This window comes from Adiantum capillus-veneris, chromosome 13, assembly GCF_014529385.1.
Source record: "Adiantum capillus-veneris isolate H3 chromosome 13, ASM1452938v2, whole genome shotgun sequence".
NCBI classification, from domain to species: domain Eukaryota; kingdom Viridiplantae; phylum Streptophyta; class Polypodiopsida; order Polypodiales; family Pteridaceae; genus Adiantum; species Adiantum capillus-veneris.
Window position 1 is genome coordinate 140,465,378 of NC_140943.1, and position 27,199 is coordinate 140,492,576.

Below are 27,199 nucleotides of genomic sequence, written 5' to 3' on the forward strand. Positions count from 1 at the left end.
TGTTACCTTCATGTGTTGCTTGAAGCCTATTGGCTAGGATTCAAAGGGGTCCAATGATAAATTACATGAATTATCTAATTGTTTAAGCATTTATCAAGTCCTCTCTCTCAAAGGGGAAAGGGGGACACTTGTCCCAAGGCTACCCATATTGCTTGTAATGGCTCCTGCTTGTGATTGGCTAGGCCTGGAGGGGTCCAATGAGCTTCAGGCATGAGCTACAAGGGGGGGTCGACCCAAGCAAGCTAGGGGGGTGCCTAGGGGGTATACTCACCCACACACACTCACAAGCACTCTCATTGTGTGATATGCAAAGTGCAAGAGCTCCCTCTCCAAGCAAGTAGAGGTTGAGAGCCTACACCAACACTCTTGGCTATGGAGTGCAAATCCAACCAAGGGCCATGCTTCAATGCTTAAGGCTTGCCATCTCCTTCTTCTTCATTACTATGCTATTATGTATGCTAGCAACAAGAGTATGATAAGTGAGGAACTAATTCTTTCTCCTACGAAATGTTTCTTCTTCCTCTTCCCTACCCTCATTCCCTGCTAGCTCTCTCCACCTTCGAAGGTGTTTGAGGTCTTGGGACTGAGGCTTGGGATAGTTAAAGCTTTCTTCAAGTTTATGTTATGTTTGTGGTGCATGAAGCCTTCCATCTTCATGGCATCACCTAGGTCACAAGGAACACAAAGACTGTATTGTAACAAGTCTCTCTTTATGGGAGAAATCATAATACAAATGCCTATTGGAGGGGGGACCGGCTCCACATAAATCCGGTCCTCAATTGTTGTCATGTTCTCTAAACTCTCTCTCTTGCAAAAGTATTGTCTATGCCAAGTTAACTAATTGCTATGATTATGTTGATATCTTCAATTATGTCTACCCGCTATGCTCACAAAATCATTTCTTGAAAGTACTCTCATTAAATTCCGCTATTCTCAAATTGAATAGGCAAATTCCATTACACGCTTTGAAACATGTGAGTCTGTCCCCCCTCCACCACCAAAACAAGAATCCCAACATGAGCCGCGGCGGCTGCTCTGCCTCTCGCGAAGTTGGCTACCCTGAGACGAAGGCCATGGTGCGCTACTAGAAGATGCTCGTCGTCCACTTTTGGACTATTGATGAGGCTCGAGCAAAGCAGGAGTCGAATGGAATGGTGTGGGGCCTTTTGATGCAAGGGGGGTGTGTCCATGCGATGGAAGGGGGTGGGTCCATAATTTTTTTCCCAATTTCATTATGTGGTACCCTTCCGTATGTGAAAATGTGCAATGGAGGATAGGTTGCTATCAAGTGCCTAAACACCTCTTGATGATGGTGCACAATACTCAATGCTCCGAGCATTGTTGGAAGTCCTCACTTGCAAAAAAAATTGGTTGGAGCAATGCAAGTGTAGAAACACTCCTCTGGCAAGTTCTATTTATGGAATTTTGTAAATTGCACTCTCTTCTTGGTCCCTCCTTGAATTTGTATCCATTGTTTGTTTCGTTGTAGTTTGATGGAAAAAATGCTTCCTAAAGACCATCACATGCCTTCGGATTGTGGACGAGCGAGGTCGTATGTCAATGCACTTGGCATGGAGTATGAGCCCATCCATGCATGCACCAACGATTGCACACTGTATCGCAATAAACATGCACATGCTACCTCATGTCCCATATGTAGAGAAGCATGCTATAGTATCGGCGTGAGTGGGGCTCACCTACCCCGCAAGGTATTGATGTATTTTTCACTTATCCCTCGGATTAAAAAAGCAGGTCTACAATGGTGGTGTGCCAACCACGTTCAAATGACAGGATGATGCGTGTCCCTACCGATTCACCTATATGTAGGCACATCAAAACTCATTGGCCGGAGTTTTGGCTAGAGCCTCGACACTTGAGACTTAGGTTGGCAAGTGACGATGTCAATCCCTTTGGCACCAAGTCTACATCATGGATCACTTGGCTTGTGGTGAACTACAATATTCCACCATGGGAGACTACCAAGAAGGGAAATATACTTCTTTCTTTTCTTGTGCCAGGGAAGTACAAAGTGGTGAGTATTGATGTCTACCTTGAGTCCCTCATCAAATAATTCGAGGAGTTATGGAAGGGAATCCCCGTTGTCGATCCTTATGTGGACCATGCACAACTATCCTGGACTTGGAGAGATTTCTAGTATGTTAAGTTCATTCTTCTCTCTCTTTACCATGAAGCCTGACACGTTTCTCTAAGGATATGATCTGAGTGCAGGGTTTTCCACATCGGGTCACAATGTTTGTTCTACTTGTGGGCCATCATTGGTGAAAGAGCGGCCAGATGCCTTTCACAAGGTAATCTATCTAAACAACCATCATTTCTTGCCCCAAAGTCATAGCAAATACAAGGCTCCACCAACAAATGGAAAGACACCTCTAAAGCTTACAATGGCAAATTGGGCAAGCATTTGGGAAGAGCACTACAATAGTGATCCACACCCGTCTACTCCACCAAAAGGTATGTCAAGGTACTCATATTTTTAAGGCTTCCATTCTGGAAGGATTTAAAAATAAAACACCTCTTGGATTTCATGCACATATTCAAGAACGTTTCCACACCCTATGGGACCACATTACGGGCAAAAGGGACTCTTTGCAAGCTAGAGAGGATTTGAGGCCTTGAAATGTCTCTCCGCAACTGCCACTCCATGTCAAGCCCCCAATGGGAAGATTGTGCTTCCTAAAGCCCCATGGATTCTAACCAAAGATGATTGAGTGATGGGTTCCTTTGCATCTATTCGCACACCAACGGGGTACATAATGTCACTAAAGGGAGCTATCACAAAGGCAAAGAAACGTGGAAGCTCTTAATTGTATGGGTTAAAGTCCCATGATTGGCACAAGATGTTACAGGTAATTATTTCATTATTATTTTTCCCTCTCATATTGAATTTTGTGCCTGACTTAAAGAATATTGTTAACCCTCACGCACATTCCTGTCACCTATGGGATGCCGTATTATTTATTTGGTAGAGTCAGGTAATGGGCTTGTCGATCCAATAGGAAAAGGCTAAGAGTGATCGTTGATGAGAGGCGCACTCTAACATGAATATTCAAGGGTTAGTTGGCTAAGTATGGGCGCCCAAGTGTGAATGGGGCGAGCTCATATACAAGTCACCTAAACCTAAAAATCACTCATTCTTTCATTTGTGCAATTGAAGAGTTCTCTTGCTCCATCTCCATCTTCTTCTTCATCATCTCCTTGTGTGTGTGTGTGTATGCATGAGAGAGAGAGAGAGAGAGGGTGCGATTGAGCATAGCGACGGCAGCACGGCGGCAACAAAGCGGTTGAGCGCGGCACGGCGTTAGCTCCTTCTTCTTCGCGGTGAGGAATCCTCCACGAAGGCGAGCGTAGGGCGGTGAGTGACACACCCTTGCTCTCTTCAGCTCGCTAGATTAGTCTAGTTGTGTGCTTGGAGCCATTTGTGGCTCGTACACAGTGTATTGGCAAGTCCCTTGCATTGACATGTGCAACAGACGTGCACATTTTTGGCGCCGCTGCCGGGGAATGCCTTGCATTAAGCTTGAGTAGCACTCTATGCTACTTTGTGGTGCATTTTGAATTGTAGGAAAGGTAGAGAAGGAAGGTGTGTGTGTTGAGAAGGAGTTTGTTTTGTTGATGTGTATTGTTTTGTTAAAGGTACTGTGTTTTTTTTGTTAATAAGGTGTTGAAAGGTACTGTGTTTTCTCTGTGATAAGGTGTTAGGATTAAGGTAGTAGAACCATAATGTTAGTTCTGTGTAAAGTACAGTAAGTAATTGTGTTAGCTAAGGAGTTGTTGTAGTAGTGTGTTAGTGTGTAACAGTAGCTGTATTAGTTGTAAGTAGGTAGGTTAGGTGTGTGTGTGTGTTCGCGCGCACAGTACGGCCGCGGCGAATTTATCCCAAATTTTTTTAAAAAAAAAATTAAAAAATTTTATAGGTAGGATCGAGATTGGGAATATCCCCCAGACCCAAGCCTAAGCCCAAGCCCACACTCTGGCTCAAGCCTCAGTCCCCCTTTAAAATTACGTATTTTAACCTCACGCGTAGGTAAAAATTGACCTTTTTGAGGACCAACGGAGCTTCGGGTAACCGAACGCTGTGCTATAAAGCACACCATGACTCCCTAAGTGATATGCTTGTTTTGAGCTATCACATGCTCTAATCCAAAAATCGATCATTAAAAAACATAAAAAACAAGTGAAAACGGGCGCCTAAAAAAGTAAGCGGTTAACCTTCGAGGTTATTCGCCGACGCTTGTAAGGTGCAAAAGGCACATGCATTTGCGCTCTGGTCGTGTGCTAGAGACCGAGCAACTAGAGAGCGTTTTGACTTACGCAAGTTCTCAATATCCACCTACCTTAGGTTCCGGGCCCTCGGTAGGGACCCAAGGTAGTACAAACCAAGACCCAAATATAGCGGCTAGTGAATCTTTCTCTGACTAGGATGTCATGGAGGGTTTCTCAATGCCTAATCCGACAGCTCAAGCCAAGACATGCATGCCATGGGCGCACGGTCTGGGCCGAGCGTGCTTAGCCGCTTGAAGGAAACCTTTAGTAGAGCCACTCGCTTCAAACATGGAGCTAACGATGTAAATGAGGGGGTGGGGAAGTAAATTTGCCATTCATGACCAACGTAGACCCTATGCTCTTAGAGAGTGTGCACGTGAATACTCCATTCACTGCACCCCCTAACTCTTTAGAGCTATTCCCCTTCGAGGTCATATTACCTGATGGTAGAAGCCTTGCTGAAGTGCAAGAGGTTGAGCGATATATCATCGCGGCTAGGGAAAAGAAAATTGAGAGTTTACGCAAGGCGGAGCAACGAAGAGAGTTAAAAGAGAAAGCCCCTATGTCAATATCTTTGCTAGGAGAGCAATTGAGTGCTCCTGAATTAGCGACCACTAAGGGTCAACCCATAGAGAGACACATTGCATCTAGCTCAAAGGACACTCCTAGCACCTCAATCTTAGATGGAGCCTTCTTAAATGAGAACTGGGAGTACGAACTACAAACAAAACTCTAACCAAGCTATACACATGTAACACCTATCATGTGGGTTGGTTAGATGTCCTACAATCCACAACGGGTGCTACTAGTGTGGAGGATCAACAACAAAGAGTTTGTGAGGTCATTCATAGAGTCATTGAGCTAGAGAGACAGAACAAGGGGATCCACATGCCTTCAACGGGTCTCATGAGATTCTTGGATACAAGGAAAGCTAAACAACCAACCTTATCGCAAATGGAAACTCCCTCGGTAACTCCGATGGATCCCCCATATGTTGTTTTGCCAGCGGTCTTAGTGCAATCTGAGCCTACAAGTGATAGCTTTACTTTTCCAAGTCTAGCTCATCTTTCTCTTGATGACACCACGGCTACCATGCCTACCCCAATGATGGGCATGCGAAGAAACATGCCATGGACCTCATTTGTTAGTAAAGCACCACTACATGGTAGCTCAATGCCTGGAACAATACCTACAAGTGTGTACCAATTGTATATACGTATAGGTCCTCATACTCATGTAGTCCCTACCCCTCCCATTGTTTCAACTACCTATGCTCCACAACCAAAACACCCAAGTTCTTATTTCCATGGGACGATACCGGCTAGCATTAGCATGTCACATCTAACGTCTGCTATGCCTAGGGCCACACATATGAACTTTGGACCGCCACATGGCACAACACCGTACCAAACGTGTAATCCAAGGGCTTCCTATGAGCCAAGCCCAATGCCAATACCTACTCTACATGTAGTCTCTGGAGCACCTCCACCCATGGTTCCTGCTCACTTAGGTGACTTGGCAACATTTGCTCAAGCTATCGGTCGATCTATTGCTGAGAATATGTGTAACATGCCTGATAGAGAACCTATAAGTAAGGTAGTACAAATAGCCAAGCTCACACAAAAATTTAGTGGAGATGGGGATGTGAGAAAGCATATTGAAGTGTTTGAACAAATGTGCAATTCTCTAGGAGAACACAATGACCTGCATAAGAGTAATGCTTTAAGCCCAACCTTAAGTGGAAAGGCTATGGATTGGTAAGAAACCCTAAGGGTGGAAGAAAAAACAAATTACCCTACTCTTAGGAGACTGTTCTTAAAAGAATACATACGAGAGGGAGTGCTTTGGGGTATATCCTATCAGCTCCAGAAAGCCCAATGAGAGGAAGGAGAGTCGGTGAGAGACTTTATTAGTCGCTTGAAGCATTTGAATTCTCGTTGTAATCCAAATGAGCGCTTCAATAATAATCAATTGCTTGATAGATTCATTAGGGGATTACGACATGAGGATATCTACAATGGCCTAGTCATTAGAGGTATCACCACTCGCGAAGCAGTCACCACCAATGCGATCCAATTGGAGGATAATTTAATGATTCAAGGAGAAAGAGTGTCTATTGAGTCTAAATCTATTAGCTCGCAAGCATCGGGGAAATCAGCCAATGACCCTAAAGCCTATTGCTAAGGAGCCAAAGACATCTGAGATGACTTTAGCAGATCTCACCAAGGCCATTCAAGAGAGTCTTAGAGACAATCGTTCTGTGCAAAACAATCATATGTATCCAAGAAGGAAGCAACAATGGTGCTTAGTATGCTATGGACCGCATAGTACTGATGAATGCCCTACTTTTAGAGTAAAATTCATTGGGAACTGCAATGTCTATGGGAGGTATGGTCATCAAGGTAAGGATTGCATAGTATTTAAGCACACGATGGCCGATAGACCAACCTTAGCGTGGACACACACACCTCGAGTGCCTGCATTGATGCCGGCCCCACCTCTTGAACAAACATCACAACACATGGTCCCTAGGGCCCAAAATGTTGTTCAAACAACACCCTAGGACCACAACCACCACATCCGAGAATAACTTATGTGAATCAAGTGGGTTGTGAATCATCTATTGCTTGTTTGGAAGGATGTGAGGAGGATATAGACCCTAATATTGCCTATGGGATGGATGCGCTTGAAGAAAGTCCAGAATACTACATGGAGGACTATTGGGGACAAGTCAAACATGTCTATCAAGTAGCTGCTCTTGCTGCAAGAGGCCAAAATATCAATTACACTGCTAAGAGACCACCTCTTTAATGCTATGAGTGTGGAGGTCCACATCGTGTGGCCAAGTGTCCTATTAGGCTACAAAAGAACACCACACTAATGCAAACCAATCAAGCGAGCACGTCTACAATGCCGATACTCATGTGTAATCGATGTGGCATAGATCATTTGATTGCCCAATGTCCAAATAATCCAAATGCACCGAAGATCATGCCATTAGACTTGATTGAGATTATCGAGGAGCCACACAAAGTACACCTATGGAAAGAGACACGACATCAATTGCCCAATGTCAAAAAAAGAAGAAAACACAAAGGAAGAGATCGTAAAAATCAGTGAAGTCAGACCCCAGTTCAAAGACCAACATGGGGACTGGTGACGACCCCGTATATATGAACGACGTTGAAGAGGATTTTGATTCAGGTAAAACCATGGAGACCAAAACGACCACTAAGATAGAAACCAACAAGGAAGATCTTCATGAGCCACAATGGTAGGGATCCAAGAAGAAGGTAGGAACTTATCCAAATCCTACAGAGGAGATCGAGCGAGAAGCAATTAAGGAGTTTGGTAGAAGATACCCAAAGGGATCTAGAACCAGCACCTAGGCAGATCCAGATTATAGACACAGTGTTCCCTACGCAACAACAAGCTCACCAAGTCCATAGACCCTTAGCCATACCTAGTGTCATCCAAGAAGAAAGTGACTTGAAGTCATGGGAAAGTGGGCGTACTCACTTCTTGATGGAAAGAATGTTTACAGAGGGACTACCTGATCCTATTAAAGAAATGGAGATCCCATCTTCCCCATTTCAAGGGACTGAAGCCCAAAAGGTGCCGTTAAACATTGCCAAATTTATGGATTTCATGTCTTCAGAAGTTAGAACCACCATCATGTCCAAAATATATAAAGACCCTGAGCTAGTCTTAGCTCTTCGAGCCTTTCTCAATGGATAACTAAAGTTTGGGCTACCACAATTTTCACAGATGGATGGAGCTGGGGAGATGCCAATAGAGGAGGAACACTTAGATCCACAACCCAACCTAGATGAGAAACTTGTTATAGAAATACCTATTAACAAGTTGGGACAATACTTTGAGGGTGATGAATCCAATGCGACCATACCAATCATTACTAAGGGATTAACTGTGAAGGAAATCCTTGATGGTGGCACTAGGTTTAGCATTGTGACTAAAAATTGATGGGAAACTATGGGAAGACCTCACCTTGCGACCACAACCATAGTAGTAAAGATGGCCAATGGGTCTATTGTTAAACCTATTGGGATGCTAGAAGATCTCAAGATCAAGGTCTTTGGACATAAAATAAGAATTACCTTCATTGTTATGGATTTCTCCAAACACACTATGGCATCAGAGATGATCTTAGGATGTCCTTTCATGAGGGAAGCAAAAATGGTGCATGACTGGTCTAAAAACCATGTCTACTTGCAGTTCCAAGATTCTGTCATTCGAGTGGATCTTGTAACTGGTCGAGCACATCCTCTAGGAAAGAGGTTTATAATTGATCATAGATCTGACAATAGAGTTCACTCGGCCCCGTTGCAGTATTGTTACACGTGTAAAGCGGACACTGATGTTGAGGAAGATTCTCCTTATATGGATATACTACCTGGGATGACTGAGTCGGACAATGTGGATTGGGTCCACCTAGCAGCAACCATAGACACTTGGGGAAATAAGGGGATGACTTGGGTAACACCTGAGGGGGATGAAATGCCACCACTCATACCTTTAAATATGCTAGAAGCAATGCATATAGCTTCTCATGACCTACAAGATGAAGGTTTGACTGGCATTGGAACCAATAGTGCCTCACAAGACTATAGCCCACACAATTTGGGGTCAGAATAATCAATTGAAATTGACTCTGAGGATGAAGAATCTGAGTTTAATCTTAGTGCAAATGTGGGGACAAACCATTCAGGGCCCAGTGGTACCCCAGATGACAATCTATCCAAGGGAGCAGAAGACACAAGAAGCGATTCATCTAGTGACTTTTCACTAGAGATCGACTGTAATAAAAAATTAGACAAGAAGAGTAAGAGATATAAGAGGCGACGATATCGAGCAAATGTGCATGCTAGAGTAAATGAAAAGAAATCTATCGCACAATGGCTTAATTATATAGGGGCATGTGATGCTCATCGGAAGTTGGTAGATAACTGGGGTAAATACCTTCAAAGCGTTATGTGGTGTAGTCCACAACCCAGTGACATCGCACAACTAGAGGCTATAGAGAAGCCAAAGTTGAGCTGTACCGTAAGGAGACGACAAAATCGAGAGTTAGCCCAACAACAAAAGGAATTGGAAGTGAAATCACAGTCCGCAGAACAACAGGACCCCATAGACTTACACCTTGCACCTGAACATTTCGAATCCTACACCAGAGACGAACGTAAGGTTGTGTATACAAAGGCTCAAAGAAAACCTATCGATGGAAGCAATGGAGTCTATGATGGTCCAATGATAGTTAAGGAAATAAAGTTAGCAGACCCAGGAGAAGAGTCCAAACCTGTTTTCATTGCCCAAGATTGTTAGCAAATACATGTGGTAGTGATGTGTGTGAACACACTAGGACCACCGGGGCATTTTTTCCCTCTTTAGGAAGTTTTTTCCCTTGAGCATTGTATATACGCCCATCACTCTAGGGCTATCGATCTTTCCATTGCACACTAAGTAACACACTCTCTATTGTGTGCCTTGAGCTTCCTTCGTCTTCTCCAAGCTGTGTGCGTTTCTCTGCAACCCTAATTCTAACAATTGGTATTAGAGCAGGTTGCGTCCTCCCGGGCTTAGTCGCCAGCTGCTCCAACACACGCCTGCTCACTTTCTCCGATTTCAGTGAGCTTTGGCAAGAGTTCGTAGGTCGACAAAAAGTTTGGGAGTGCTCGTAGAGCTCAGTCTGGTCAGTTTTTTTATTCGGGCTCATTTCGGCTTCCGTTCCCACTACAGGCAATACTGTGCAGGCTATTTCGTCATTTTGTGCAAAATTTCTGTCAGTGCCATTTTTTGCATAACAGGTGCCTCATAGTCTTCTACGGTTTGTGCTATATAGCACTTGTTGTTCCCGCTACATTTCTCCTATTTTTGGATAGTTTTCACATAAGGTGCAACATTTACCATGGCTGACAACAACATAGATGTGTTCAAGATGTTTGCTCTGCTGAGGACAGGTTGGATGGGGACAACTACCCTATGTGGGCTTATATGATGCAACATGTTCTTGTGTCAAAGGGCGTTTGGAACATTGTGCAGGGCATTGATGTACGTCCTGGTTCTGAGGATGCAGGCGATGTTGAGGATGTTGCAGGTCTTGTTGCAAGGATTGCTGCTAGTAGAGTTGTTTTGCCTACGGTAGAACAAGCTCGTTGGGATGTAAAGGATGCACAGGCTCATGCATTAATTGCATTGTCTGTGAAGCGCACCATTGTTCCTCACATCCGCTCAGTAAAATCTGCAAAATAGGCTTGGGATATATTGGCTGGTCTTTATGCAAGTCGCAATGAGGCTAAAATTGCTTTGCTGCATAAAGAGCTGGAGTCGAAGATTATGCATGAGGAAGATGATATGGACACTTTCCTTGCTAGTGTCAAGGATATCAATGAGCAACTTATTTGTGCAGGTGAAGTTATTTCAGACAGTTCCCTTGTGCAAACTGTTCTTGATGCCTTACCTGATTCTTACCAGACTTTTGCTAATACTTGGAGACTTATGAGCCAAGGAAATCGAGAAGTTGTCAAGTTTGATGCTTTATACACATTACTGTTGCAAGAGTCACTTTCCAGGAAAAACAAGACTAGACAGCGTGCAGTTGAAGATGCTTTTATTGCTTCTCAAAGAAAGCCTGGTAACAATAATGCAGCTACTTCTTATGGTTCTGCTGCGAGTGGAAAAACTTCTGTTCCCAATGCTTCTGTTGGCAGCACTTCGTCTAGCAATTCTGGTGATAAGGGCAAAAAGAAGATGCGTTGCCATTATTGTAAAGCTAATGATCACTTGATCAAGTCGTGTCCTAAGTTGAAGGCCAAAGAGACTAAGAAGAAAGAGGGTGGGTCCACTGCAAATGCTGGTTCCACTACAAATGTAGCCATTGTTGAGTCTTCTGGGAAAGGAGACTGTAATGCTGATGTTGATACAGAATGGGCTTTTAGCGCAGAGTGCACTTACAATCTTGCTGTCCATGATGCATGATTGTCAGTTGCTGCAGATTCACATGTGTGGTATTTCGATAGTGGTGCTACAAAGCACATTACCTCACATCGTGAATTGTTCACCTCTCTCGAGTCTGTCCCTCATGGGAATTCAGTCACTTGTGCCAACAATGCCTCTTATCCGGTTCAGGGAGTTGGAAAGATTGTGCTTACTACTGCAAATGGCAGTTCCTTCACACTTGTTGATGCACTTTATATACCTGGGATCAAGAAGAATCTCTTGTCTATATCTGCACTCGCTAGACTTGGACTTGTAGTCAAATTTGTGGATGATAGATGTACAATTCATGATCTCAGCTTTGGTGATGAAATTGTTGCATCTGGCCTTTTGTGCCGTGGGCTGTATAAGCTTACTTTGCATGAAAAGTGTGGAATTTTTTTTGCAAATGCTGTTGCAGATTCAAGGGCTATTTAGAAAGCAAAACTCAAGCTTGCACGTTTTGGTCATTTGAATTTTGCTGCGTTTGCAGAAATCTGATATGGTTGCTTCTTTGGCGCCTCTTGAAGCACATGTCAAACATGTTTGTGAAGGCTATATTTTGGGTAAGATGCAGCGTTCTAAGTTTCCAAAGGATGGTTCAATTCAGGCCACATGCAGGTTACAGCTTGTGCATAGTGATGTTTGTGGGCCCATGCAAACTCCGTCCTTGGGCAATTACCTGTACTTCGTGACTTTCATTGATGATTACTCCAGGCATGCATGGGTATTTCTGCTTAAAGCAAAGTCCCAAGTTTTTATGTGCTTCAAACAATTTCTGGCTATGGCTTAAAATGTCTCGAAATGTACTATGGGCACCACCTTCCGTTTCGATCGAGGGGGGGAGTATATGTCTCATGAATTTAATGCATTTCTGGCTAGTCGTGGGATAAAACACTAATGTACAGTGCCTTATACACCTTAGCAAAATGGTGTTACTGAGAGGAAAAACAGGTCACTGACGGAAATGGCATGATGTATGGTCAAAAGTCAAGCTTTGCCGCATTCTTTTTGGCTTGAGGCCATCATGTGTGCCACTTATGTACTTAACAGGTGTCCTACGAAAGCTTTGCAGTCTATTACTCCATATGAAGCATGACATGATAGAAAGCCTTCTATTGAGCACATGCGTGTTTTTGGCTGTTTGGCATATGCTTTGGTGCCACAAACACAACACGGAAAATTGGATGATAAGGCTCTCAAATGTATTTCTATTGGTTATAGTGCTTAAAGCAAAGGTTACAGGTTGTATCATCCGCAAACAAAACGTATTCTGGTTTCACGGGATGTAGTGTTTGTGGAAGATTTTGTTCAGCCCTTGCTGACATGTACTAGAGACAGTAATGTAAGCTCACAGGACATTTATGACACGTTGTTGCATCTTTTCAGTGGTGGAAATACGAATGTAAGTTCCAATGAGGCAAATGTATAGCCTAGGGGGTTTCTGAAAATGTTACAGATCAACCTATCACTGATGCAAATGTACATGATGTACTTGATGAGGAAAGGGCTGAAAATAAGCAGGCTAGAGGTATGCCAAAATGGTTGGTGCACGCTTTGCGTGATAGTAAATTGGATGCACCTTTGTCTAGTCGTACTCGTTCAAGCTCTCGCCATGCATCTTATGCATCAGATTGTTATGCTTTGGCTGTGTCTAGCTTACCTGATGTTGAGGAGCCTCTGTCTTTTGACGAAGCACATAACTCAAAAAATTGGATGGCTGCCATGCAATCAGAGTTTGATGCACTTATAGAAAATGACACATGGACTTTATGTGATTTGCCTCCTGGCAAAAAGGCCATTGGTACAAAGTGGGTTTACAAGTTGAAACGCAAGCCGGATGGTGAGATCGATCGCCATAAGGCTCGACTTGTTGCAAAGGGTTATGCATAGCAAAAAGGCATAGATTCTGAAGAGACTTTTTCTCCCACTTGTCGTATGACTACTGTGCGTTTTCTATGTGCATTGGCAGCTCATTTTGGTCGGGATGTACATCAATTAGACATTGTTACTGATTTCTTGAATGGTGACATATTTGAGGAAGTTTATGTAAGGCAGCCTCGCGGTTTTGTCATAAAAGGACAAGAGGACAAAGTGTGCAGATGTAATCTGAAGGCTTTGTATGGGTTGAAGCAATCTCCTCGTGCTTGGTATGAGAAAGCTGACACTCATTTGGTTAAACGAGGCTTTCATAACAGTCCAACAGAAAGCACATTGTATGTAAAGCATGAGGGTGATGTACTTCTCATTGTGGCTTTATGTCAATGATGATGATCACTGGACCAAATGAGAGACATATTGCTGAATTTAAGGCTGATTTGAATGCTACTTTCAAGATGAAAGATTTGGGGCTGTTGCATCATTACTTGGGTATACAGTTTAAGCAGTGTGATGGTGGTATTGCCTTGTGTCAGAAAAGTTACATAGAGACATTGCTATGTAAGTTTGGACTTGAGGATTGCAAACCTATTGCCACTCCCATGGAAACAGGTTTGAAGTTGAGTCTACATGATGCTCGCGATCCTGGTGATGTCACTCTTTACCAAACTACTGTTGGCTGCCTCATTTATGTATGCAACACGAGGCCATATATTCAGTTTGCAGTCTCACAAGTCAACAAATTTATGCATAGCTCAGGGTCTAAGCATTGGCAGGCTGGCAAGAGGATTCTTTGTTACCTTAGTGGCACTTTACGTCTTGGCTTGTTTTATCCCAAGGGGGGATCATTGCCACCAGACTTACATGCTTTTTCAGACTCAGATTGAGCTGGTTGTTTTGACACGCGAGTGTCAAAACAACAAGTGGTTTTTGATACGCGAGTGTCCACAAGTGGTTTTTGTTTCATGCTTGGTAGTTCATGTATATCTTGGTTGAGCAAGAAGCAACCTACTGTGGCCACATCGAGTTGTGAGGCTGAGTACAGGGCAGTCTTCATAGCTACGGTTGAGTGTATATGGCTCAGACGCCTTATGGCTGATTTGGGCGTTGGACAAGACACTGCCAACACTATCTACACTGATAGTTATAGTGCATTGGCAGTTGCGAGGAACCCAGTTTGTCATGCTCGCACAAAGCACATTGAGGTGCATTACCACTATGTCAGGGAGAGGCTCTCAGCAGGAGAGATCAGCTTGGCTTATGTGCCAACACAGGAAAACATTGTAGATCTTTTCACAAAGGCATTGTCTCGTGAGAAGCTTGAAGCTTTCCGCAAAGCTTTGGGCTTACTCCCCTTTGTGGATTGATCATGTCCTCAGGGCATGGCACTTCCCTTTACTCATGTGCCAGCTCTCGTTCACCGCATCACTCCAGGGGGGATTTGTTACCATATACATGTGGTAGTGATGTGTGTGAACACACTAGGACCGATAGGGCAATTTTTCCCTCTTTAGGAGGTTTTTTCCCCCGAGCATTGTATATACGCCATCACTAGGGCTATCGATCTTTCCATTGCACACTAAGTAACACACTCTCTATTGTGTGCCTTGAGCTTCCTTCGTCTTCTCCAAGCTGTGTGCGTTTCTCTGCAACCCTAATTCCATCAAAGATTTGATGGATACTGGGGAGTGTGTACTTAAAGAACTTCTCAAGGAATTCAGGGATATATTTTCCTGGACATATCATGATATGAAAGGTGTTCCACCTTCCGTGGTGCAACACACAATCCCCATGAATATCATGGCTAAACCATTTCAGCAATGACCCTACCCAATGAATCCTAAATATGCAAAGATCGTTCAAGAAGAGATTGAAAATCTTGTGGAATGCGGATTCATATACCCTATTGAGCACTCAGAATGGGTGTCTCCAATAGTGATTGTGCCAATAAAAATGAGAAACTTAGAGTGTGCGTGGATCTCAAGAAGGTCAATGCCGCCACTAGGAGGGACCATTACCCCTTGCCATATTTAGAACACGTGATTGAAAGAGTTGCAGGGAAGGAAGCTTATAGCTTTTTAGATGGGTACTCTGGCTACAATCAAATCACAATTGCACTAGAGGACCAAGCTAAAACAACCTTTATAACCGAATTTGGAGTGTTCGCATTTCGTGTTATGGCTTTTGGCTTAACCAATGCCCTTGCTACCTTTCAAAGATTAATAAACACTGCTTTTAGAGAATATTTGAGGGAGTTTTGTGAAGCTTTCTTATATGACCTTTGTGTTTATTCCTCTTGGAAAGAACATCTATCATGCTTACAAAAAGTGTTTGAGAAGTGTAGATTGTATCGCATCTCCTTAAACCCTTTCAAATGCCAATTTTGGGTTAAACATTGAGTCATTTTAGGGCATATAGTGTCCAAAAATAGAATTTTCACAGATGAGAGAAAAATTAAAGTCATTGTTGAATTGCCACCTCCTACAAACTATAAAGGAGTTCAAAGGTTCATGGGCCATGTTGGTTATTACCGATGGTTTATTTGAAACATTGCTGAGATAGCTCGTACTTTGTACAAGCTTCTTATTGGGTTCCAATGGACCGCGGAGTGTGACCATGCTTATGAGTCATTGAAAAAGACCTTGACTAGTGCTCCTATTCTACGAGTGCCCGATTGGAATGTAATTTTCCATGTGCATATTGATGCATCAAACTTTGATATACACCACTACAGAGCGAGAAGGTTTAGGTATGATTTATGCAGTGAAGAAATTTTGCTACTACCTTATGGCCAACAAGTTTGTTTTCTATGTTGATCATCAAGCTTTGTTGTATCTAGTAAATAAACCTTGTTCCACGGAAAGAATTACATGATGGTTGTTAATTCTCTTTGAGTTTGATTTTACCATTATGGTGAGACCTGGTAAAAGACATGTCATGGCAGATCATTTGTCTCGCATACGCAATGGTGAAGCCCTTACTGGAGTCGATGACGAGTTGCCCGATACTTCTCTATTCCTAGTCAAAACCATACCTGAATGGAGTGAGAAGATTGTGAACTTTGTAGTTAATGGTTTTCCACCCAAAGAGCTTTGTAAGGACATAGCTCAAAAACTGTTAAAAGAATGTGAACCTTACTCTCTCATTGCATGAACTCTCTACAGGCTAGGGAAGGATGATATTCTTAGACATTGTGCCTACGAGGATGAGTATTTATACATACTGCAAGAAGCCCACATGGGTATAGTCGGAGGACATTTCTCAAGGGAACTAATAGCTAGAAAGGTGTTGCAATCAGGCTACTAGTGGCCACCCTTATTCAAGGATGAATCACTTTTTGCAAAAGGATGTGATGAATGCCAATGTTACAAGATCACACAATGAAAGGATAGGATACCCTTACATCCTGTAAAGTGGCTTAACCATTTGAAAAATGGGGTTTGGACTTTGTAGGCCCAATTAGTCCGGCAACTTGTAGCACTCAATCTTGATATATTATCATTGCCACTGACTATGTGACAAAGTGGGCGGAAGCCAGGGAGACACATAAGGCCGATGCGAGGTCAACTGCCAAGTTTCTCTTTGAGAACATTATTATAAGATTTGGTTGTCCCTTTGAGATTGTGAGTGACAATGGTACTCATTTTATTATTGGAGTAATAAAAGAACTCACTACCAACTTTATGATAGCTCACCATAAGTCCACACCTTATTATCCACAAACAAATGGCCAAGATGAGAGCACCAACATGACCTCAATCTCTATCTTGACCAAAACGCTGGAATCTCATCGCACAGATTGGGATTTAAAGCTTACATCATCTCTATGGGCTTATCGTACTGCGTACAAATTTTCCATTAACTGCACACCGTTTAAGATGGTGTATGGCCAAGAAGTGGTTATGCCATGGGAGTTTGTCATTCCTAGTCTTTGAGTAGCTTCTCAAGAAGGTTGGGATGGTAACCCCTTAGTTAAGCAATTATATATCCTTGAAAGGCTAGATGAAGAGAGGCAATTAGCTGTGCAAAATGCACTTGTGGAGAAAGATAGGAGGAAGAAATGGTTTGATCGTCATCTAAAGAACAAAGATATCAATGTTGGTGATAAAGTCCTTATGTATGGAGTTCGTAATGAAAAGAAAAAGTTGAAATATGCGGGAAAAGGACCATATAGAGTATGTGAGATCACCCCACAAGGAACACATTCGTGTGGAGACTCTTAATGGAGTTAAAACCATTGGATTTCTCAATGGGAGAAAATTTAAAAGATATTATGATTCTTTAAGCCAAGAGGAGCTACATGCCATCCATAAAAAAAAGGCAGCCAAGGCACAAAATTGAAGAAGATACAAGCTCAAGCGGAGGCTAAGGAGCAACAACAACGCATAAGACGCCAACGAGAGGCTAACCTTGGGGTTACACACACATTCCATGTTGAAATCAACAAGGATTGGTTGGACTCTGACACACCTCTACGATACCCTATTGAGCTAAACAGCGCCTACAGGAAAGTGCTATATAACGCCTTATTGGACACGGGTGCTAAGTATAATCTGTTGTCATATGGAGTTTGGTGTCAGTTAGGGAAGCCACCTCTATCTGAGAGTATTACCCAAGTCAAGGGTGTCAACAAAAAAAAAACTACGGTTTTTGGAATCTAGCACACTTTTGTTAGTTATGACAATGGGGTGGTAGCTCAAGACTTTTTGGTCATGCCTGTTGGAACTATGGACGGTAATATAAACCTAGGACACACATGGATGATAGCCACCAAATGCACTATTGATTGGGGGACAGGGGGTGTCACAACATAGAAACCAACTCTTAGCCCTGCCACTCAAGCCATAGTCCTTGAGATATTGCCTCTTAAGGAAACAAAACCCAAAACATTGCATGTTCAAGAGGTTGAACCATATGTCCCCATAACCCAACTCTCTAGAGCTTCAACTGATGTAGTTGAAATAAAGCTTGAGACACACAAGACCCATCCCAATATAACAAAGAAAACATACAAGTGGGTCTCTAAATCTTCTTTAGCGACCATAGCTAGTGCTAAAAGACAGAAGCCTGGTAAGAGACGTCCCATTTGTCCCAAGAAATGTAAAGAAATGTTGCGTTGGATTCCTAAAAAACTATTGGAAGCCCAAGGCTACTATAAAAGAAATGATCAAATCTGGGTGCCAAAACGTAAATTGTGCTCTTACTTGTCACTGGGCCCATGTGAGCTCAATCCTATGGCTCCAAAACAAGTTAAAGATTGCGTAAAGGAAAAAATCACGGAATGCTACACACCCGCTCGAGAGCTAGTTTGGGTACGGAAGAAAGAACGATTTGTTCCACCTAGCTCAGGAACAGGGAAACCCAATGAAGCTTCTTGCTCTTTGTGTAGTTCCTATACGGAAATAGAGGCTTCGACACAACCTCCACCTACCATTTTACATATCCATACAAGTAAGAAAGAGTTTGCACCTCCTGTTGTAAGTTCACCACCTACAACAACGTTGCAAATAAAATCATGGGAGAGTACCTTACCACCCTTGCAACTAGATGAAACGCATAGGGCAATCGAAAACTATTGGTTAAAGCCTTTACCGATAACAACTTGGAACAATTGGTTTCAAAAGGTGACGACATCTTTCCAAAAAGTATGATCTACCCAAGGAAGGGGGGAGTGTTTGCTGACATCCATCATTCACTTGCTTCCCTCTCAACCTTCCTCCCTAACCTCTCAATCTCCAATCCTAGGGAATGTATATATAAAGCCTTATACTCACAAAAACAAGATAAAAAATTAAAAGAGCAAGAGCCACCAAACAATAATGTGGAAACTTACAAGTGCTATACATAACAAAAAATCATAAAAACACATTATGCAGATGAACAGGACCCTTGTAATATTTGCACTCTAACCATCATCTATCTGTGTGTACAGATATGGCTAATACGCTAGAGGCATCCACTCGTGCCTTGGGTGAGAGGTACCCTTGTTACTTTTCACAAGTGTTTCACATGGTCTTTCCGGTGCTTGCCTATGAATGCGATTTGGTAGGTACGCTAGCATGCGAGAGGAATTTCGAGGAGTTAGAATGGTTGATACGTCTCTTGACTACGACTGATCCATACTTAGTAGAGAGCGTTTCTCCCATTACACAAGACTACCCTTTTGACCAAGATGACTATAGGCATTACACAAGACTACCCTTTTGACCAAGACTACCCTTTTGACCAAGATGACTATAGGCATCTAGTGACCTTCTTAGTAAACATTGGTGCCTCTGATGAAGAAGAAGATTTACATGACTACACGGATGGCACATATGGTCTCATGGATGATGACTTTGTTTTTGTTGACGACGAGGATAGGGGTTTAGCCTTAGGGTCCCCCCCCAATCTCTACAATATCCTATTCCCTTGACTCTCTAGGGGGAGTGCAAATAATTAGGTTAGGGTTCTTTATGTTTTTTAATTGTGTTCAATAGTGTTGGTACCTTTTTCCACTGATGTGCCTCTGGAAGGTGGATGTTTGGTGGTGACTATTGCGCAGTTTGTGACTACATAAGGATGCCTTTGAAAGACAACAACAATGGATGTTTACATGTTACAACAGATGTTCTCCATTATATTAGGTGTACTACTTTCTTTTATCTATGCTTCCACATTTACATGTTTGCATCTTGTCATTTGAATTCTAAAATGCATAAAATTTATGAAGTTGTGACATTGCCAATTTATATGCTATAATTTTTTCAAACTTCTAGTACCTTGTTCTTCTCTTTGGGTTTGGTCTATTAGTTGGCTTTAAGTAGGTATTAGGACCTTAGGCTAAACTAGGCCACTTAATTACTGACTTTAATTCCTAAATAGTCTATTAATTGTAGTAACTTTAGTAATGTTTTAGGCTATGAGAATATAGTTCTCTCTAGTTTATTCCACCTAAGTGTGACTTGGTTATGGAAGATCATGTGTTAAGCTGGTATTTGAGACCTTGAGTCTCCCAGGTGCTGGTATTTGAGAGCTCAAGTCCCCCAGCTACTTGTAGCAACTATGACAACAACAAAAAAGAAAACAAAGAAAAAGAGAAAAAGAAAAGAGAAAGCAAATAGCACAAACTTCCTTGTATCTTATGTGGATCACACTTAAGTGACAAGACCACTATCCCTTAGACCCCGACGAGCATTCTTAAGGTTAACTACTCTTTAGTCGACATTTTTTAATTAACGTTGTTCAATCTAGTACTTACTTTAGCCCTAGCTCTTGTGTACTTCTCCTAGAGGTATTCTTTGTGTTTCCTAGTGTGTACTGGAACGTGTTGCTGTTGTTAAGATTTGGACCTTCATGGAATCTTTCTCTCGCCCACTTTTCAAATCAAGCGCGATCATCAACACAAACATGTGTTTCTTGTCCATTAGCATGGCCCCTTATCTTTTTTGCATCCATGTTTGTCTGCTTTAATTGTCATTGGTAGCAAATATTCAGTGCCTTTGCTTAGTATCAAACATTAAATTCGATGTAATTTTTTGTCATAATCACTTGTCTAGGTTTAAAAATCAAGTAGTCCGACTAAGCTAGTTTGACCAAGCTAGGCGTTAGAGATCTTCTCTTAATACCATGGGGAATGCCTTCCTAATAATCAATGGTTACTTAGGTTCTTAATCCGATTTAGGCAGCATTGTGTGCAATGTACTAGGGCTTTCTAGTGGACTTAGTCCCTATTGACCTTTAGCTGAAGTATTATAAAGGGAGTTTACTAGTGTGATGAGCCTGGGGAGGGTAACAGTGTTATATGACCCCCCAAAGTTACAAAATTAAAATGCTGAAAATGAACAAAACAAAAAAATCAAAGTGCCACAATGTAAAATCTTAAGCTGGAAGAGAAATCTCACCTTGCTCTGGTACTTCACTCACATGTATCACCTATGGTACTAGAGCCCTAGAGGTTCCTAGTGTGGGTGCTTTTCCTTGAAAAGCAAAAAACCCAAGGTATACAAAATAAGCACACACATCAAAACTGAATCATTGTGAAAAGAATTTGGGGGGTCAAAGAAAAGGAAAAATTCAAGCAATGATTTCATGAGCAATTCCTTTTGTCGTTGCTTAAGTACGAGGTCTTCTAGGTATAGCCTCTAGTCAACCTTTGGACATGAAATACTTGGCTTTCGCGATTAAACAGCTTAATTGACTAGAGAAAATTGAGAAGCTTACCCATGGTATTAATAGTCGATCTTTAGTGCCTTTCGATCGTTAAATTAGCGACCCCAGACTTGTTTAGTTTTTGACCTTCACAACTGTTTATGCGTTTGATTATGTTACAATTTAATGTTTATTTGCTGATGAATGGTTTAAAATTCTGTTACCAATCAATTTGTCTATCTACAACTGCATATGCTTTTTAATTGTATATGAGAATGCAATTACTGTGCCAATGTTGTTTGATTTTGCAGTGACTGAACAACGCTAAGGACATTCATCTCAAATGCTCTTCCACCTCGATGAACGACCTTCAACTCAATAGATTCCGAGGATGGAATCTACATCAGGAAGGGGGCATGTTAACCCTCATGCACATTCTTGTCACTTACGATAGATGCCATATTATTTATTTGGTAGAGTGAGGTACCGGGCTTGTCGGTCCAATAGGAAAAGGGTAAGAGTGATCGCCGATGAGAGGTGCACTCTAACAGGAACATTCAAGGGTTAGTATGGGTGCCCAAGTGTGAATGGGGCCAGCTCATATAAAAGTCACCTAAACCTAAAAATCACTCATTCTTTCATTTGTGCAATTGAAGAGTGCTCTTGCTCCATCTCCATCTTCTTCTTCTTCATCTCCTTGTGTGTGTGTATGCGTGAGAGAGAGAGAGAGAGAGAGAGGGAGAGAGTGAGAGAGTGTGTGCGATCAAGCATTGCGACAACGGCACAGTGGCAGTGAAGCGATTGAGCGCGGCACGGCGGTAGCTCCTTCTTCTTCGTGGGAATTCTCCACGAAGGCGAGCATAGGGCGGTGAGTGACACACCCTTGCTCTCTTGAGCTTGCTAGATTAGTCTAGTTGTGTGCTTGGAGCCATTTGTGGCTTGTACACAGTGTATCGGCAAGTCCCTTGCATTGACATGTGCGACAAACGTGCACAAATATTTTGTTTTCATCTTTTGACATTGAAGTTCATTTTGCCGATGAGTATGTGCATATGCTGGGATAAGAAAGTGAGGGAAGCTATTTCAAACTCAAAAAGTTGGTAAGGTACGTTGTATTTCTAATCAACTAAAATTTTCTATATACACTATAGCATTTGTGTGTGTTATCTTAGTGTACTCGTGTGTGTTAATCTTGTAGATTTGTGAGCTCCAAAGAGATTGAAGTACATGCCATCCTTGTTGCTCAATTGCTTGTCTTGGAGATTGTGTGTGCCATTGGGGATGCATTTCCTCAATCCGTTCTTCTTAGTCAAGTCCACCTCTTGTCTCATGTGGTTGAGGAGATTGCTATATGTAGAGTAGTGCATGCACGATGGATGTCCTTTCTTGAGAGGTTCTTAAGACTTTGAAATATTTTTTGCCACTATGCACAACTAGAGGCATGCATGGCCAAAGGATGAATCATGCATGTTCACAAATTTCATAGTAGTTTGCACAAGTTGATCTCTCAATGCCTCACATGTGGTCAGATGAGGAGGATGCAAGGATGACTTCACACTTGCCAAGTGGAAAGGGAATTTTTTTTTAACATGGATATGGATCTACGCGAAGTGGTCAACAATTTTGCATCCTCAATGCAAAGGTTATGACCAAGTGGGTGGACTTGTGGACAATGGCAAAGACAAGGCGTTGTAAGATAGGGAAGCATGGAAGGAAGCTCATGGAGGCAGGAGGGCACCCCTGTTTCCTCGACACCTTGCATATTTCACAGATCTTATTAGGGCCAAGTGGATCCATGAGAGAATGATTGAAGAAAAGGCACGTGCAGAGGACATCATCAAAAAAGATTGGGAGTATGCACGAGGTTCCGTGCCAAAGGTAGAGTACTCATATGCTTAAAACATATTATATAATTTTTCCTAGATTTTATTTTTGTAATTGATTGTATAATATTTTCAATTTATAGTGCCTTCCCTTTAAAGCTATTTGGTCAAAGGGTTGACACTTTCGTACATGCCACATTGACGAGCGTCAAACCACCATGGATTATGACATCATGGGCAATTTTTGAACAAATGATGATGAAGCCAAGTACTACAGGACTAATGAAAGGATATTAAAGATCTCTTTTAGAACCTTTCATACCTTTATTTTTTAGTGCAAGTGGTTTGAAAAGGTGTCTAGACGACATGAGAATGGGCTCTACATGGTGGACTCTAGTGTACATCACACAGGGAGGTATGACAACTTAGTTTTGCCATGCAATTGTGAGCAGGTGAGTGATTACCTTCTTTACTTTTATTTGCTTGGAACATAATACTAATGCCACTCACTTTGAACTTCTCTTTTATAAGTTATCTATATCCCATCAATCCAGCAAAACCAAAACTTTGGTTTGTAGTTCCCGTAACACCTTGTGGGACAGCCATTTTTTCCATTAATGAAGTGGAGACCATCTTCGACCCTCTCCCACCTACTACTTTGGATGAGGGGGAGGCAAAGGAGAGAGAGATCGATGATTCGAATCCCATCTCTGCCAATCTTAGTGAGGATGATTGCCATGATGATGATGATGAGATGGAAGATGAAGAATTTGAAGATGATAAAGCCAATGCATCCACAAATGATAATTCAATTTATTTCTTTATTGGTTTAGGATGCATGGATTTTGATTTAGATCAAGCTAATTGTAGAGATCTTTTGGAAGTGATTCATAAACATTTTGTATCTTTTATTCTCTGAAACATTTTGTCGTGTCGCCCATTCATCACTTTCTCTCACTCTCTCTCTAATTTTATCAAGCATAATAATTTATGTTAATCAAGTCAGTGTGATTAATTTAATGATAAAATATCTATCATTTTTTGATACAATTATTCATGAAAAATAACAAATGCGTTGTAAATTTTTGAAGGAAAATAATAATTTTTCATATTTTGGCTCCAAATCATTGCACAATAATGCTAAAGGAAATGATGGCAGTTATAACCTCTCTCCCTTTCTCACATCCACCTTCACACATTTTCTTCCATTGTTGTTCTGAAGAGTTATGGGTTCAAGTACAGCCAAAAGTTTTCAGTTGTGCATAGTGCGAGAGTGCTTCTTCTTCTTAAGATTGCTTTGAAGAAGCACTCCATTGTTGCTCTCCTTGCTCAACACCTCTTCATGAGGAGAGAGCTCATAGAAAACACTATGTAAAGCCTTTCAGAATATGCGACAAATACATGGATGCATTCGCTTGGGTGAAATGCGTGCGGTGTTTGGGGGAAGAGTGCAAGCTTCATCTATTTCGTGCATGATACATGTCTTATTTACATACCAACATTAGTGGTACAAAGTATTCATACACCTTGCACAACCTAATTTATCCAAATAGCATTTGTTTCATGTTCCATTATTGTTCTTTTATCCATTTTTTTCAAAATAAAAATCATGTTCTTTAAATATTTTACATGAAAAATAGAAAGAAGTACCCAAATTTGAATATTTTAGTGCCAAACCGAGTTCGGTAATATGCACGGTAAAGGACATCAAAATAATCACGGTAATACTTGTAGTAATAACAACGGTAATATTTGAAGCGCAAAAAAATATCCTCCCGTCCTCCCCTCTCTTCTTTGTCCGGCCCATTTTAGACTCTCTCTCTACAAAACGCGATAAAAGACCACGAAAATCGTTTTAAAGGTTTCAAAGTGATAACTCACTTGGTATCTCTGTGACGGTAAAATTTCTAATCTTTGGCACTCTACTAAGAGCATCTGCTATATCATACTAGCCCTTACAATACTGTAGCTTGCAGTAATACTCTTGAAGGATTTGAACCCATCTTGCCTTTTATCCCTTCATGTCAGTTTGTGAAGTAAACCATCATATACTTTCTGCCTCCAAAACTTTGAGAGCGGTTGAGAAAGAGAGAGTGAGAGAATTGGTTGACGTCTCCTCCGTTCCCTTCTGCTTCTCGTGGCTGAAAAACCGGGGAGAGAGAGTGTGTGAGCTCCTCCTTTTTTGTGCCTGTCTTAAAAGGATCAATACCCTCAAAAACATGTTCCTTGGTTTTCATGTCAAGCTTAACTTCATCTTCCACTTTCTTGGGAAAATTGGACCTCTTTCACGGTGCTATGGGAAAGGATCTTAAAATTGTTAAAATTTAAACACTTGAATTGTATTTCTGTTTTCAAAAAAATTTCAAAAGTTTGCCTTTGTCAATTTTTGCAAGAGAGAATGGAGAAAAAATGACCTCCCTTAACATCCACTTCTTCATCCCCTTCAACCTTCCCTATTTTTCTTATTCTCTTGCCTCCCGACCCTTATATATATATTATAAATAAATAAATAAATATATATATATGTGAGGGAGAGAGAGATAGAGAGATGCCTTGTGATTGGATATATATATATATATATATATATATATTTGTATGCATATACATATATATATATATGTGTATGTGTATATATATATATGTGTGTGTGTGTATATATATATATATATGCATGATACACACACACATACATACATAAATAGACACAGACACAGACATAGACACACACACACACACACTCTTGCCTCAGGAGGTGGGCACTAGGTCCCTAATGGGGGCCTAGTGCCCCCATTAGTGGGCTCTCCTACAAACATCAACAACCTAGTGTAAAGAGGAGGGTTATTCCACACAAATCCATGGTTCCAAACATGAAGCAACCATTGGAATTTTTACCAACCTTGGCATTTTTTTGAGTAGTCTCTTTGAAAAATTAACAAAAGGGATTGTATAAATTTAATCATTGCAGTAATGGGATACGCAGGGAACCTAAGCCTTAAGAAAAAGATGTAAGCCTCACCATATGGAAAGTACCTCTTGTCACATCCACATGCTTCCACTAACCCACTACTCTAGGCTTGCACCCCTGCATGGCGGGCACAGAGGGTGAGTTCTTTCAAAAAGAGAAACCCCACCACTTCTCCCACGTTGCCCATATCCCCACCACCCCACTCTACAAACAAAACCGGCCACTCCCGCCTACTACTCTTTCAAATGGATAAGCTACCCATATATATGAAGGTTGCTGTGTGGGATGCTGAGAGCTTGAGCTTGCAGGACTTCTTGATAGGACCTTACTTCACCAACCAACTTTCCATGGAAATTCCTACTCAGGTCCGGGCGGGCATCACAGGACTACTTCCTCTTTCATTCATTTTTTTGCTTTTAGCTATGGTGTACACCGAGAACAAGTGTCCTTCATTGATGACACCTGCCTTCCACTACTAACTCCTCTCTTTGTTGTTGGCTATGATGGTGGCAAGTAACATTTGAAGGAATTGCCATATCTTACATGCAAATGGAGTATTGAGGATGTTTTTCCTTTGATTGTACTTTGCCCACATTTTCACATGATAAATTGATATTTTTCTGGCATCCCCTGGTTATTAGTAAATGATTGTTATCTTTGTGCTCTGATTATTGAAATCCTCCTACACACACACACACACACACACACACACACACACACACACACACACACACACACACACACACACACACACACACACACACACACACACACACACACACACACACACACACACACACACACGTACTTATCTCTCTGTACATTACCTAAAACAACTATATTCTAAATCACACCCTCATTTTTTTTCACACATATTGCCTTGCTCTATAAAAAACACCCCCGTACTGCTTTCATTTTTTCTATATATTTCCACTTAAGTTATAGCTTAAAAATAATGGCTATTTTCTGGGTTACACACAGTCCTCACAATAAGGAGGATACCACCTGGCTTGTTAAGCATAACTTAGGAGCATCATAAACGAGTGAGGTGGCCTGCCACGAATGCGAAGTGTTCATAATTTTTCCCGTTTACCTCTTTGAAATAGGTAGAGACTTATAAAATGTT